The sequence below is a fragment of the Pipistrellus hanaki genome, assembly GCF_964339955.1.
Source record: "Pipistrellus hanaki genome assembly, chromosome: 1".
NCBI classification, from domain to species: Eukaryota; Metazoa; Chordata; class Mammalia; order Chiroptera; family Vespertilionidae; genus Pipistrellus; species Pipistrellus hanaki.
The window spans coordinates 176,720,655-176,733,153 of NC_140503.1; positions in this window are offsets into that span (position 1 = coordinate 176,720,655).

The following is a 12,499-nucleotide window of genomic DNA, read 5'->3' on the forward strand; positions in this document are numbered from 1 at the left end:
ATCTCTTTAACAAGCTGTGCAAGAAATAGTACTATTCGAAACATAATATTATTTAATTATTATTAGTGCTTTCATAAATTTAGAAAATGTAACAATATGTAACTTTTTGTAACAATTCTATTACAAATCACGAGTATTTTTTATTTAAATTGTTGAATAGCTTTGCAAAAATTATCTTTACTTAATTCATGAACAAGAGTATAATGTACAGAATTTTATCCTCGCATCTTGTCTTTCTCTGTAGTCAACTTTAATCTAATTAAATTCTCCAAATGCGTTGAATGATAGTTTTATATCAAGTAGCATGCTTAATTATCTAATTGAATTGAACTGTACCTAAATTATTTTAATTTTTATGGCTTTCATACTTGTTTATTATTTCTGTGTGACCAGTTTCTATGCTAACAGCAATAGCAAGTCCCATGTGAGAAATGTCACGTATTAGAAAGGTTGAATTATAAACATGGTGTGGGGAGAGAAAATTCTCTTTACCAAGAAATTTCTGAGTGGAACCTACCAGCTTGTGCCTTAATTAAATTGCAAATTATTATTTTTTTGAGTATTAAGTATTAATAGCTGGTGAGTTACTGGATTAGCAGAGTTATGTTTGGGTAGAGGCGAGGGAAGTGAGCCATTTTTCACAATGTCTCATTAATTTTCAATAATTTTTAGGCCACTTAACACCCATACACACATATATACACACACTGTGCACTGTATTGGAATAGGAGTATGAGATACACATTGTGAAATTGCCCAGAGCTCCTGCAGGAAATGGCCACTGTGTGGGACCTCCCTGAGGCTTTTATTAACACACTGCTAGATCACTCTCACTGCACAGGGAGATGTTGCTGGGGGTCCAGCTGGCCAATTTATTGAAACCAGGACAAAACCCCAGTTTCTATTTAATTATCTGTGACATTGCTAGGAGCCTAAGAAATTGGGTCGTCTGGTAATTTTGCTGCATTGCTGAATCTGTTACAAGGTGAAAATGGTGAATTCAAGAATTTCATTGAGTTACAGGCCCGGAATGAAACTTTAATGCCTATTTCATTCATCTCCCTGCCTTAATCCTAGGTCTGCAGTAAAGTAATCACGAGAAGATAGACATCTTATTTTTATCTTTAAGGAATAGGAACCTGCAATCTTATTTGGAACCTAAGTCTTTCATTTCTCCATCATTTCAGCTAGAAAGTTTTTCAAGCTTCTTACAAGATTTAGCCAAATTTACCCTTTGTTACTTCTCACTGAAAATGGATTGACCTTGTATTCATGTAACATCCTGAAGACTTAGTACAAGAATTCGCCTATTACAAGAATAAAGGCGAATGTGTCTTTTAAATTATTTTTATAGTCTTGCTATTTAAACTCCCATATTTTTTATGAGGAAATTTTTCAAATTCCATTGATTCTCACCTGAACACTATTTTAACAGAAACCTTTTATTATTGAATTGGAGAATTATGTGAATAATCTAGGTTGCATCACAGTGCTTGTCTTTTTTTTAATGTATGTTTATTTGTTGAAAGTATTACAGATGTCCCATTGACCCTCCTCCTCCCACTTCAGTCCCCTCCCCAGGCACTTACACCATCAGTATCTGTGTGTCATAATAAGAAAGTTATTTTACAACATTAGTCATTTTTCCTTTGGTTAAATTTGTACTTGTGTGTGTTTTTGTTGTTGTTGTTGTTGTGTGTTTTTTTTTAACTACAAAACAGGCTTAATTTATCTATTTATTTTAATATATTTTTTATTGGTTTCAGAGAGGAAGGGAAAGATAGAAAGAGAAACAACAATGATAAAATTATTGATTGGCTGCCTCCTGCATGCTCCCTAATGGGAATCAAGCCAGCAACCTGGGCATGTGCCCTTGACTGGAATCAGTCTCGAGAGCCTTCAGTCCAGAGGTCAGTCTACCCACTGAGCCAAACCAGCTAGGGAAAATAGCTTTTATTTTTAATAACTTATCTTCCTAAATTGGCAGGTATAATGAATTTTGCAAATTTTATTAATGGAACAAAATAATGTTATTCACCTTGAATAATTTATTGCTAGTCTAAGGCTTGTTTTATTTTACACTTAAGTAGAATTTACATTGTTTCTACAAACAGCAAATATCAACACTTACAGGAATTTATAGTGATCTATTCAATAAGACAATCATCTTTGCAGCAAAGTTTTATTGAAATTCTACATATCTCAAGCTTTATATAATGTCAACATAACTGAAAAATGGGCTCTCCTTCTAGTCTTAACTATCTAAAAGCTTGAAATTGTTAATTTTAAAGTAAGCAGACAACTTACAGTAGTACCCTTGCAGCAGATCCTGCTGATACACTTTTAAAAAGTCTAAATGAACTGAATCTTTACAAAAATCACTTTAGTTCTTAGATAGTAAAATAACCTCTGGTAACTTTAGCCACAATTAAGTTTTATTTCTGTATCATGGGATTCAAAATCTGGCACCTTGGTTATTGGATATTTTAAGCTGAAGGAGTTTGAGAAATGGCAGGTGGAGGAAGGACTCTCTAAACTGCCCTATCTCACAAAATAGGGCTTAAGACCCATTCCATACTCAAAGGAAAGAAGCATCCTTTTTTTCTGAAGACAGAGGGGTCCCAAAAGGAACAGCTCTTGCTACGTTTCTCCCAGTGATCACCATTAGTTCATCTCCTTCTTCCCTATCAACCCCCCCCCCCATGCTTTTCCACTCTTCACCTAACATAGCTGAAAAATGCTCCAATTTAACAGCTTCTTGGGTCCTCATTTCTTTATAATTGTTTTCCTGTGACATATGAAGTATATTTGTGAAACCAAAAAATGCGGGTGTTTTGAGTCCACGTTTTTCTCTCACAGAAATTGCAGAATGCAGTCACAGACAAAAACAATTGATGGAACCAAAGTTTATTGGGAGAAGCCAGCCCTGGAAAAGGTGCAGCTGGAGCTCCCGGAGCAGGCCAGTGTCCCGAGCCTCCTTTCCATGTACAGTCAGGAGCAGGTGAGTATCCACGCTAATTAAAGTCTAACAGTCCATGTGTGGAGGCCCATGCACATGGCCACAAGCCACAGGGTGCAGGGATGTGCTCCCCCACCACAGGAATGGCAGGTATCCATTGTGCACTGCCCCAGGGGAGGAGTGGGGAACACACATTTTTGCATATATTCTCACTTCACTGCCTTGTGATTGGTTGTCTGCACACTGTCTTAGTAATATCCAAACATTTTAAAGTTCATGTCTACCACACACACTCTTCCCCGCCCACTTGGGTGTCTTAGTAACTCCACCTGATTGGGTTCTTTCTCCCACAGACCGCCCCTATCTACTTAGTTTCTTTCTGTCTCATGTGGATGCTTTTCTCATGATAACCTGCCTTTTGTTTCAGAGCTCCAGTGGAGAACCTAGAAAGGTAGGAGGAAAGCATTTCCCCTCCATTATAGTTATTAGAATATCCATTTTTATGTAATAGAAAAAACTATACATTTAAAAAATATATATACTTGTTTCCATTTCTTTATATTTCCATAAGAGAAATGGAAATGCAGTAGTTTTAGGCAGTGGTCAGCCTCTTCTACATTTCTTTAGTTTTTCCAAGTTTTATTATAGATATGTAACATGTATCAAAGTATAAGATATTTTAAAGTCAGTGCTCATAGGCACACAGTTAGATTATACCACAAAACTTTTGCTGTTCTTGCTTCATCAAATGTCCAAACTTTTACCCATACCTCTGTCCACCCATCAATACATCTTATTATTTTTTAAAATATATTTTATTGATTTTTTTACAGAGAGGAAGGAAGAGGGATACAGAGTAAGAAACAGAGATGAGAAAGAAACGTTGATCATCTGCCTCCTACAAACCCCTTACTGGGGATGTGCCTGCAACCAAGGTACATGTCCTTGCCTGGAATCAAACCTGGGACCTTTCAGTCCACAGGCTGACACTCTATCCACTGAGCCAAACTTGTTTTGGCAATACATCTTATTTTTTGATAAATTTTAAACTAAATTACAGATAATATTCCATTTCTACATCTTTCAGCATGTAGATCATAAAATTCAATATTTACATACAGTGCTTTTTTAATGTCAAATTTACACATAACAAATCACAGAAATGTAAGTGTAAGCTGTATTTTTCTGTGCGTGAAACACTATTTTTTTTTCTAAAATCATTAGACTATAAATCAAGGGGTGTCTTCTACAGGGAAGTTAGCTGAGGAAGGAGACCCACAGTGCTTAGCTGCCCATACCTTGTCAAACAGGATTCCTCCAATCATGAGCCTTACTGTTACTGAAGTAAGCTGGTTCCTTAATTGGAGGTGGAGGTGGAGAGTGCACAGATGCAATAGGGACTGGAAAGTTCTGAGCCCATAAAGATGTCAACACATAAAAAAATAAAAATGGGAATTAGTACCAGAGACAGAGAAGCATCTATCAGACTGTCAAACCTCAGAGGGCAGGTAGGGGAGGGTAGAGGTGAGGAGGAGAGATCCACCAAAAGACTTGTATGAATGGATAAAAGCATAACCAATGGACACCGACATCAGTGGGGTGAGGACATAGTGGGGGAGTAGGGTAGCGATGGGGGGGGTAAGGACACATATGTAATGCCTTAATCATTAAAGAAAAAAAGAATACAACAGAAAAAAAGGTACATACTGGTGATTGTCTTACTCTGCAAAATTCAAACTGAATGTAATCCGCTGTGCAAAAAGCATGAAAATAGAGCTGCAGAGAGACAATTTTGACTTTCTCCCATTGAGTGTCTGATCAGACATTGGAGAAAGCAAGATGCCAAAAAAAAAGGAAGAAGGTCTTAAGAGGAAAACCAGCAAAATGGGCAAACCTGGAGCAGAGGCTTAATATTTGGATTATGAAGCAGCACCAGAGTGGCTTATATGTGTAAACCAAACTTACTCAATGTCAGGCAAGAATGTTTGCAAGTGGAATGAACATTGTTGATTTTACAGGAAAGGCAAAATGGTGCTTCAATTTCATGAGGAGAGAAGGGTTGGCCATGAGAACACAGAGTTAGCTCAGAAAACGTCACCAGTTTATGGGATGATCTCACATATTCAGACAGTGACTCAGAAGACAGCAGTGATACAACAGAAGTTAAAGAAATTAATATGTCTGGAAATAATAGTGAAGAAAAAGAGAGCAGTGATGCAACAGAGGCTGAATAAAGTGATATGCTGCATAATGTCATAGTACTGGTATGTAAACATTACCTGCAGTAATGACTAAATAAAAATGGGTTCTGTTTTATGTTTAAAATATTGATTTCTTAATTTTGGGTTGGAAAAGTGGGGGGTGTTTTATACATGGAAATTATACATGGAAAAATACGGTACCTTCTGTGTGTTTTTTTTTTTTTTTGACAAATATACAGTCTTGTAAACCAAATAAAGATTAAAAAAATGTTACTGTCCTTCCCAAAACTGTCACCCATTTTACACTGAAACCTCATGCTTCCCACAAGAGGTAAATATTGTTTTGATATTTTTAGAACATATATTACTTTTGTCTATTTCAGAACTTTAAATAAAGTCTAATAATATAATCTATTTTTATTGGTGAGCAATATTGCATTATATGGCTATACATCAGTTAATTAATAGTCACCGGTAAATGGACTCAACTGTTTCCTATTTTTAGCCATCCTATATAATAAAAAGGTAATATGCAAATGGTCATAATGACCATTGCTGTGATGCATAGTGACCAGCAGAGAGCTACAGGGGTGGGGGTGGGAGGGCAGCAAGCTACCAGAGGCAGTGGGCAGGGTGGCCAGCTGAAGCACGTGGCAGCAAGCTACTCATGCACTGATCTGTGCACAAGGCTACTAGTTATGCATAAAGCTGCACTGGAACTTCTGAATATACATCCTTTGTGTACATAAATTTTCATTTGGGATAAACATCTAGTAATGGAATTACAGTACCATTGGATAAGTATATACTTACTTATATGAGATATTGCCAGAACATTTACCAAAGAGATTGCACAGGCATAAGATTTATGGCTCCTTCATATTCTCTCTGACTTTGGTGATATCAATCAATTTATTTTAACCAGGCAGGAGGGTATGCATTATGGTTTTTACTTTACATTTCCCTAATTATCAATGATATTGTATACCTTTCCAGGGGCTCACAATGCATTTAAAATGTTCTAGAAATGTTTTCTGGGCCAAATTACTTGATTGTTTTTATTGTGTCTCATATCTGAGTCTGGTTCTGATAATTGGTTTGAATCTTCAGAATTTATTTTTTTAACCTTTCTTATGCTTCATAATTTTTAGGTAAAAGCCTGAGATGCTGTGTAGGACAGTAGATACTGAGGCAAACATTTTGTTTTTCTTGGAATATTGAAATCATTTCATTTCGCTAGGCCTGTGGTGTGTGGACTTCTGCTCACACAGTCGGGGGTAGAGCTGGTTCTAGATCCCTTGTTGCTATGATTACTCTCACTGCACCATGGCTTTCTAATTGCTTTGGTGGCAACTTGGCCCTGGGGATGCGGGTAAATTTGCAGAGTTTTTTGTTTGTTTGTTTGTTTGTTTGTTTGCATCCTCAATGTCTGCTTACCTTGTGGGTTTCCCTTTTATGCTGTGGCACCCAGAGAGTCTTTCACTTTCTATTCTCCCAGGTGTATTACATTATTATATCGGCTCAGTGCTTGTTAGCCTGCGGTGGCAGGAGAGGGTGGGCGTCCTTTGAGGTTCTGATTTATCCTCAGTCTGGGTAGGAGCTGTGTCCTTGAGTCTCTATCTCCATGGTGTGGACTTAACAAGAGCTATTTATCCTCTTACAGTGAAGTTCTGGGCCTCGCCTGTCTTCCTGACTTCCCCTAGGGCAGTGTTTCCCAACCTTCTCTCATGATGAGAATCACCTGGTGGAGTTGTTAAAACACAGATTCCTGAATCCCAACTAAGAAGTGCTAAACTAGAATTTTTGGGAACATATAGGTAAAATTGTACACTTAACTAGTGCTCTAACACAGATGTTATATACAGAGCACTAAGTTAGGTATGCAATTTTACCTATATGTTCTCACTAGGGTTAGTGCCAGCTATGTTTTTGTCTTGTTTGTTGTTTTGTGTGTGTGTGTGTGTGTGGGGGGGGTGTAATTCTCCCCAGCTGCAATGTGTTTCCTCCAGTGTTCTAAAGGCCCCAGGTGACAGTGTTTATTGCTTTCCCCTTACAGACTAAGGTGTGTTATCGGAGGGGAAGAGTCTCTTCTCAGCCTTTCCTCAGCAGCTGGTGTTTCCCTTCACCCCCCACAACAAAAAGCTTCTGGATTTTCCTCAATCTTCCGTGAGCAGCTGGTAGGAACTGTGGAGGAAAAACCTGCAAAAGGTATGCCCTCGCTCCCCTGTGTTGGTTGCTCCCAAAGATTTCACACATTCACATTTGCCTACACTTGCCTACTTCTAGATTCTTTAAAATGTAGTGGCTGTACCTTCTTACCGGTTTGTACTGTGTTTTCCTGCATCTGCCTCAGGTGAGCAAATGCTGGAGTCCAGTTTCCTTTTTTCAGGTGATTGTGTGTCCGGTTATTTGATTGCCCTGAGATTTCTGTTCTTTGGTGCTTTAAGAGGACTTGCTAATTTGAATTAAGTCCAGCTTTTGCCTTGTAAGGGTGAGAAGGATACCTCTGCGGGGCTTTACAACTCTGTGCTCCATCTAAGTCTCCCAAATTTATTTTGATTGAAAGTCTTAGCCTGCTGAATCTTTCTCAATCATTTTGTTTTCATTATGTTTGTGTCATTATATTAAAATATTAAAAGTAGATTTCTTACAGGTAGCATATATTATACTTAAGTTTCCTCTTAAATCTTGAAAAGATTGTGTTTGTTTTGTTGTTGTTTTGAGTTTAACCATTTACATTTAATGTGATTATTAATATTGTTGGGTTCAAATCTACCATCCTGCTATTTATTTTTAATTTGTACCATTATTCTTTACATTTTTCCTCATTCTGCTTTTTTTTGGGTTAATTGAATATTATTTATTATTCCATTTTACCTCATTGTTTGCTCATTACATAAGTGCCCTTAGGATTATGGCCTAGTTTATAATGTTTTAAAGGTTATAGTATGCCCTTTTCAAATGATCACAGAATACCTTTAGTTGATATTGTGTTATGTCACATACAGCATAAGGACATTATTACAACAGTACTCTTCCCTTTCTTCCCTGGCGGACTTTATGCTATTGTTGACACACATTTTATGTTTCTCTATGTCATAAAACCCACAATCCATTGTTGCTACTTTTGTTTAAGCTGTCAATTATATTTTGAAGGTGTTTGACAAAAGCAGAATATTTACATTTACCCATAGTTACTTATTTTAGTGCTCTTTATTACTTTGTGTACATCTAGCTATCTAGTATGATTACTTCCTGCTTCAGAGACTTTTTTAAAACATTCTTAGAGTGCATTTATACTGTCTACTAATTAATTTGGCATATTTTAAGAAACTTCCAAACTATCTTCCCGAGTAGTGGTACCATGAGATATCCAGTTTATCTACATCCTTGTCAACAATTAATGTTGCCCATATGTTTTATTTTAGCTGTTCTAATAGATTTATGAGAATTCTCCCGGCTTCACTGGTTTTAAGCAATTTGTTTTTGATGTACTAGGTATAGTTGTCATATGTGAGAATTTTCTCTTTTCATTGGTTGTAAGTGATTTGTAATATGTCTAGGTGTAGTTTTTGTGATGATTTTTGTGCTTGAACTTGTTGAACTTCTTAAATCAGAACTTGGTCATATGGCCATAGGTAATTACAAGAGAGGCAGGAAATGTGTGTATGTGTACATATATACACTCATAAAATGTTGGCCATTGCTCATTTAAATATTTTCTGTTACCCCCTTTAATTTAGTGACTCCAACAAGTATATTTTTGGATCTGGAAAATGTCCCTGAGTGCTCTGCTCTTTCTTCCCCCTGCATTTTTTCAGTGCTTCTGCATTAAAAAAAATTGATCACTTTTGCTAGTAAGTGTTCAAGTACAGTAATATTCTACAATGTCTAATCTGCCGTTAATTCCATCCAGTGTAGTTTCAATTTTAGATTTTTTTCCCTCTAGACCTTATTTTGGGTATTATTTTTTTATATAATTCTGATGTCTCTATTATAGTAAATTATTATTTATTCTTGAACAAATGGAATATAGTTATAATTACTATTTTAATTTTTCTACTGACTACCTCATTTCTATATTTCAAGTTCATGTTACACTTTTTATAACAGTTTTGTTGAGATATAATTCAAGTAGCACAAAAATTATCCATTTAAAACATACACTTCAATGTTTTAAAGGACATTCACAGAATTATATAAGTGGTTTTTAGTATAGTCAAAGCATTAACAAAATCTAATTTTAAAACATTTTCATCATTCCAAAAAGAAACTTCAGGTATATTAGCAGTTGTTTAACATTCCCATAATCCTCAGTCCTTAAAAACCACTAATCTATTTTCCTCCTCTTTAGATTTTTCTTGTTCTTGACATTTCATTTATCTGGACTCATAAAATATATGAAATTTTATTACTAGCCTCTTACATTTAGAATAATGTTTTCAAGACTCATCTATGTTGTAATATGTATCAATAATTCATTATTTTGGTTTTCAAATAATATATTTCCTCATAGAGATAGGCTACATTGCATTTGCTTGACAGGTAGAATGAGTTTTTCCTACTTTTTGGTTTTATAACCAATGCTACTATAAACATTTTGGTATAAGTTTTCATGTGGACATATGTCTCTATTATTAGGTAGTATCTAGGAACAGAATTTCTGGGCAATACAGTAACTATATTTAACATGTGAAACTGCCAAACTCTTTTCTAAAGGCACTGCACCCTTTTAAATTTATATTTTGTGAAAAGGCTATATATGCAAAGCTGCCTATATAAATCTTGAAGGATTTCTAGAGGCCAAAGAGCAAAGCAAGCCAGTCTAGATTGTTGGTTTAAAAAGTTATTACTTGGCCATAAAAAAGAAAGAAACCTTATCATTTGCAACAATATAGATGGAACCTCAAGGGTATTATGCTAAATGAAATAAATCAGACAGAAAAAGACAAATGCCATATGAGTTCACTTATATGTGAAATCTAAAAAATGAAATAAGTGAATAAAACAGAAACAAATTCATAGATACAGAGAACAAACTGATGCTTGACAGATGGGAGAGGGGTTGAGAGGCTCTGTGAAAAAGATGAAGGGGTTCAAAAATACAAATCAGAAGTTACAAAATAGTTACAGTAGTGTAAAGTACAGAATAGGGAATATAGTCAATAATGTCTTTATATAAAAGCCTAAGCGATTAAATGACCAAACAACCAGTTGCTATGATGCTCACTGACCACCAGGGGGAAGACTTTCAGTGAAGGGGCTGCCCCTGGTGGTCAGTGTGCTCCCATAGCAGGAGGGCCACTCAGCTGAGCTAAGGTCACCAGAAGCAGGGCTCACAGCTGACCGCTGCAGCCCAGAGATCACAGAGGTGTAGCAACCAACCTACCAGGAAGCAGAGGCAGCCGGCACAGTGGGGCCAGGATGAGCAGGAGCAGCAGGGAGCATTGGACTGCTGGTTTTGACCCAATCTCCGCAGGCCACACCAAGGGACCCCACTGGTGCACAAATCCATGCATCAGGCATCTAGTATCATAATAAATATGTATGTTGCCAGGTAGGTACTAGACTTAAGGGAAGATCAGTTCATAAGTTATATAAATGTCTAACCACTATGTTGCACACTCAAAGGTAGTATAATATGTAATGTCAACTGTTTTGAAGAAAATTTTTAAAAAGAGTTTAATAGGGAACTTACATATAGAAATGCAGTCTTCAGTGGCAGTGAGACCAAATTGATTCCTTCACATTCCAGCCCCTGGACAAAGCAATGAAACTAAGTGGAATATCAAAGGGACCAGATCCCTGGAACTCTGGTGCCAGGGTGAGTTAATAGATAGATAGATAACATGAGGATACCTTACCCTGGAGAGAGAGCTGATGAGAGTCCTGTGATAAACCCAGAGCTTTGGGTACATGCTCCAGAGCTCACCTGGGGGAAGAAGATGGTTAAGGGTTTGATTTACCTGGACGTGTTTAAGATGGAGTCACATATGTTCCACACCATTTCCATCAGCAATACACGAGAGTTCTAATAATCAAAATTACAAATTTGCATTTACTACATTGACCAACATAGGATTTCCACTAGGACCAATATTTTTCTTTTCACATATGTTTAATAAATGAACCATAGTTTTCTTGACTAATTACTGACATCACACGCATAGCACAAATACTCTGATAAGAGTGATGAGTTGAAATTACAGCCTCAGGAAACTTTATGTAAAATAGCTGTCCATGTTTTAAAGTGCTGTGGGTTGAATTATGTTCCCCCAAATTCATATGCTGAAGGCCTAATCCCTGCCTGGCACCTTAAAAGGTAATGTATTAAACATGAGTTTATTAGGATGGGTACTCATACAATGACTGGAGTCCTTGTAAGAAGGGGAAATTTGGACACAGAATAAGGTAGATAGAAAACAATATAAAGACACAAGGAAAGATAGGCCTCTATGAGCCAAGGAGAGGAGGCTGGAACAGATTCTTTCTTCACAGCTCTCAGAAGGAACAAGCCCTGCTGACACCTTGATCTTTGACTTCTCCCTCCAGAACTGGTGGATAATAAATTACTGGTGTGTAAGCCACCCAGCTTGTGGTGCTTTGTTATGGCACAAATGTACACAAAGGAATATAAAATGAATTAATTCATGTCAGGAAGCCAGCCCTTCTTTTGCCTTCACTTTGTCCTTTGCTATCTATCACTCTATTAGACTTGCCTTTCATTTTCGTTCATCTTGCAGTGAACTACAGAACAAACGTTGATTTTTTTTTTTTTTTTTTTTTTTTTTTTTTTTTACAATGCTGACACCATGTTAAGCCCCTGTCTGCTCCTGGCAGGTATTTCCTTCCTTCGACAAGAACATTTTACCCAGTGACAGAACCTAACACAAAGCAGTAACCTGCCAGAGACTTTAATATATCTATGGCAACAAGATTGGAATGCCATTTACTGCTAAAGTTCAAATCAACAATTCTGTGGCAGGAGGACAGGATGCTAAAATCCCAAATAGCTCTTTTATCCGAAACATAAAGAAGCTATGGTATTTTTTTTTTTCTTTTTTTCTTTCTTGTGGCGACTTTTGCTCAATGAATTTTGAAAGCATTTATACCAAAGGCTATATAACTTCTTACTTGAGTGATCTGCTGTCGTATCTCTGCTTACCAGAAAAGGAAAACAGATGTAATAAAATGGACAGAACAAAAAAAAGGGAAAACAAATAATCCACTGGGAAACAAAAATTCCTCTCATTCTCTTACATATTTCTATTTCTGCTTTCAGTTCATATATCTGTTTTCTCTTAAATAATGAAAAAAAATTGTTTTGGCCAAGCATGAG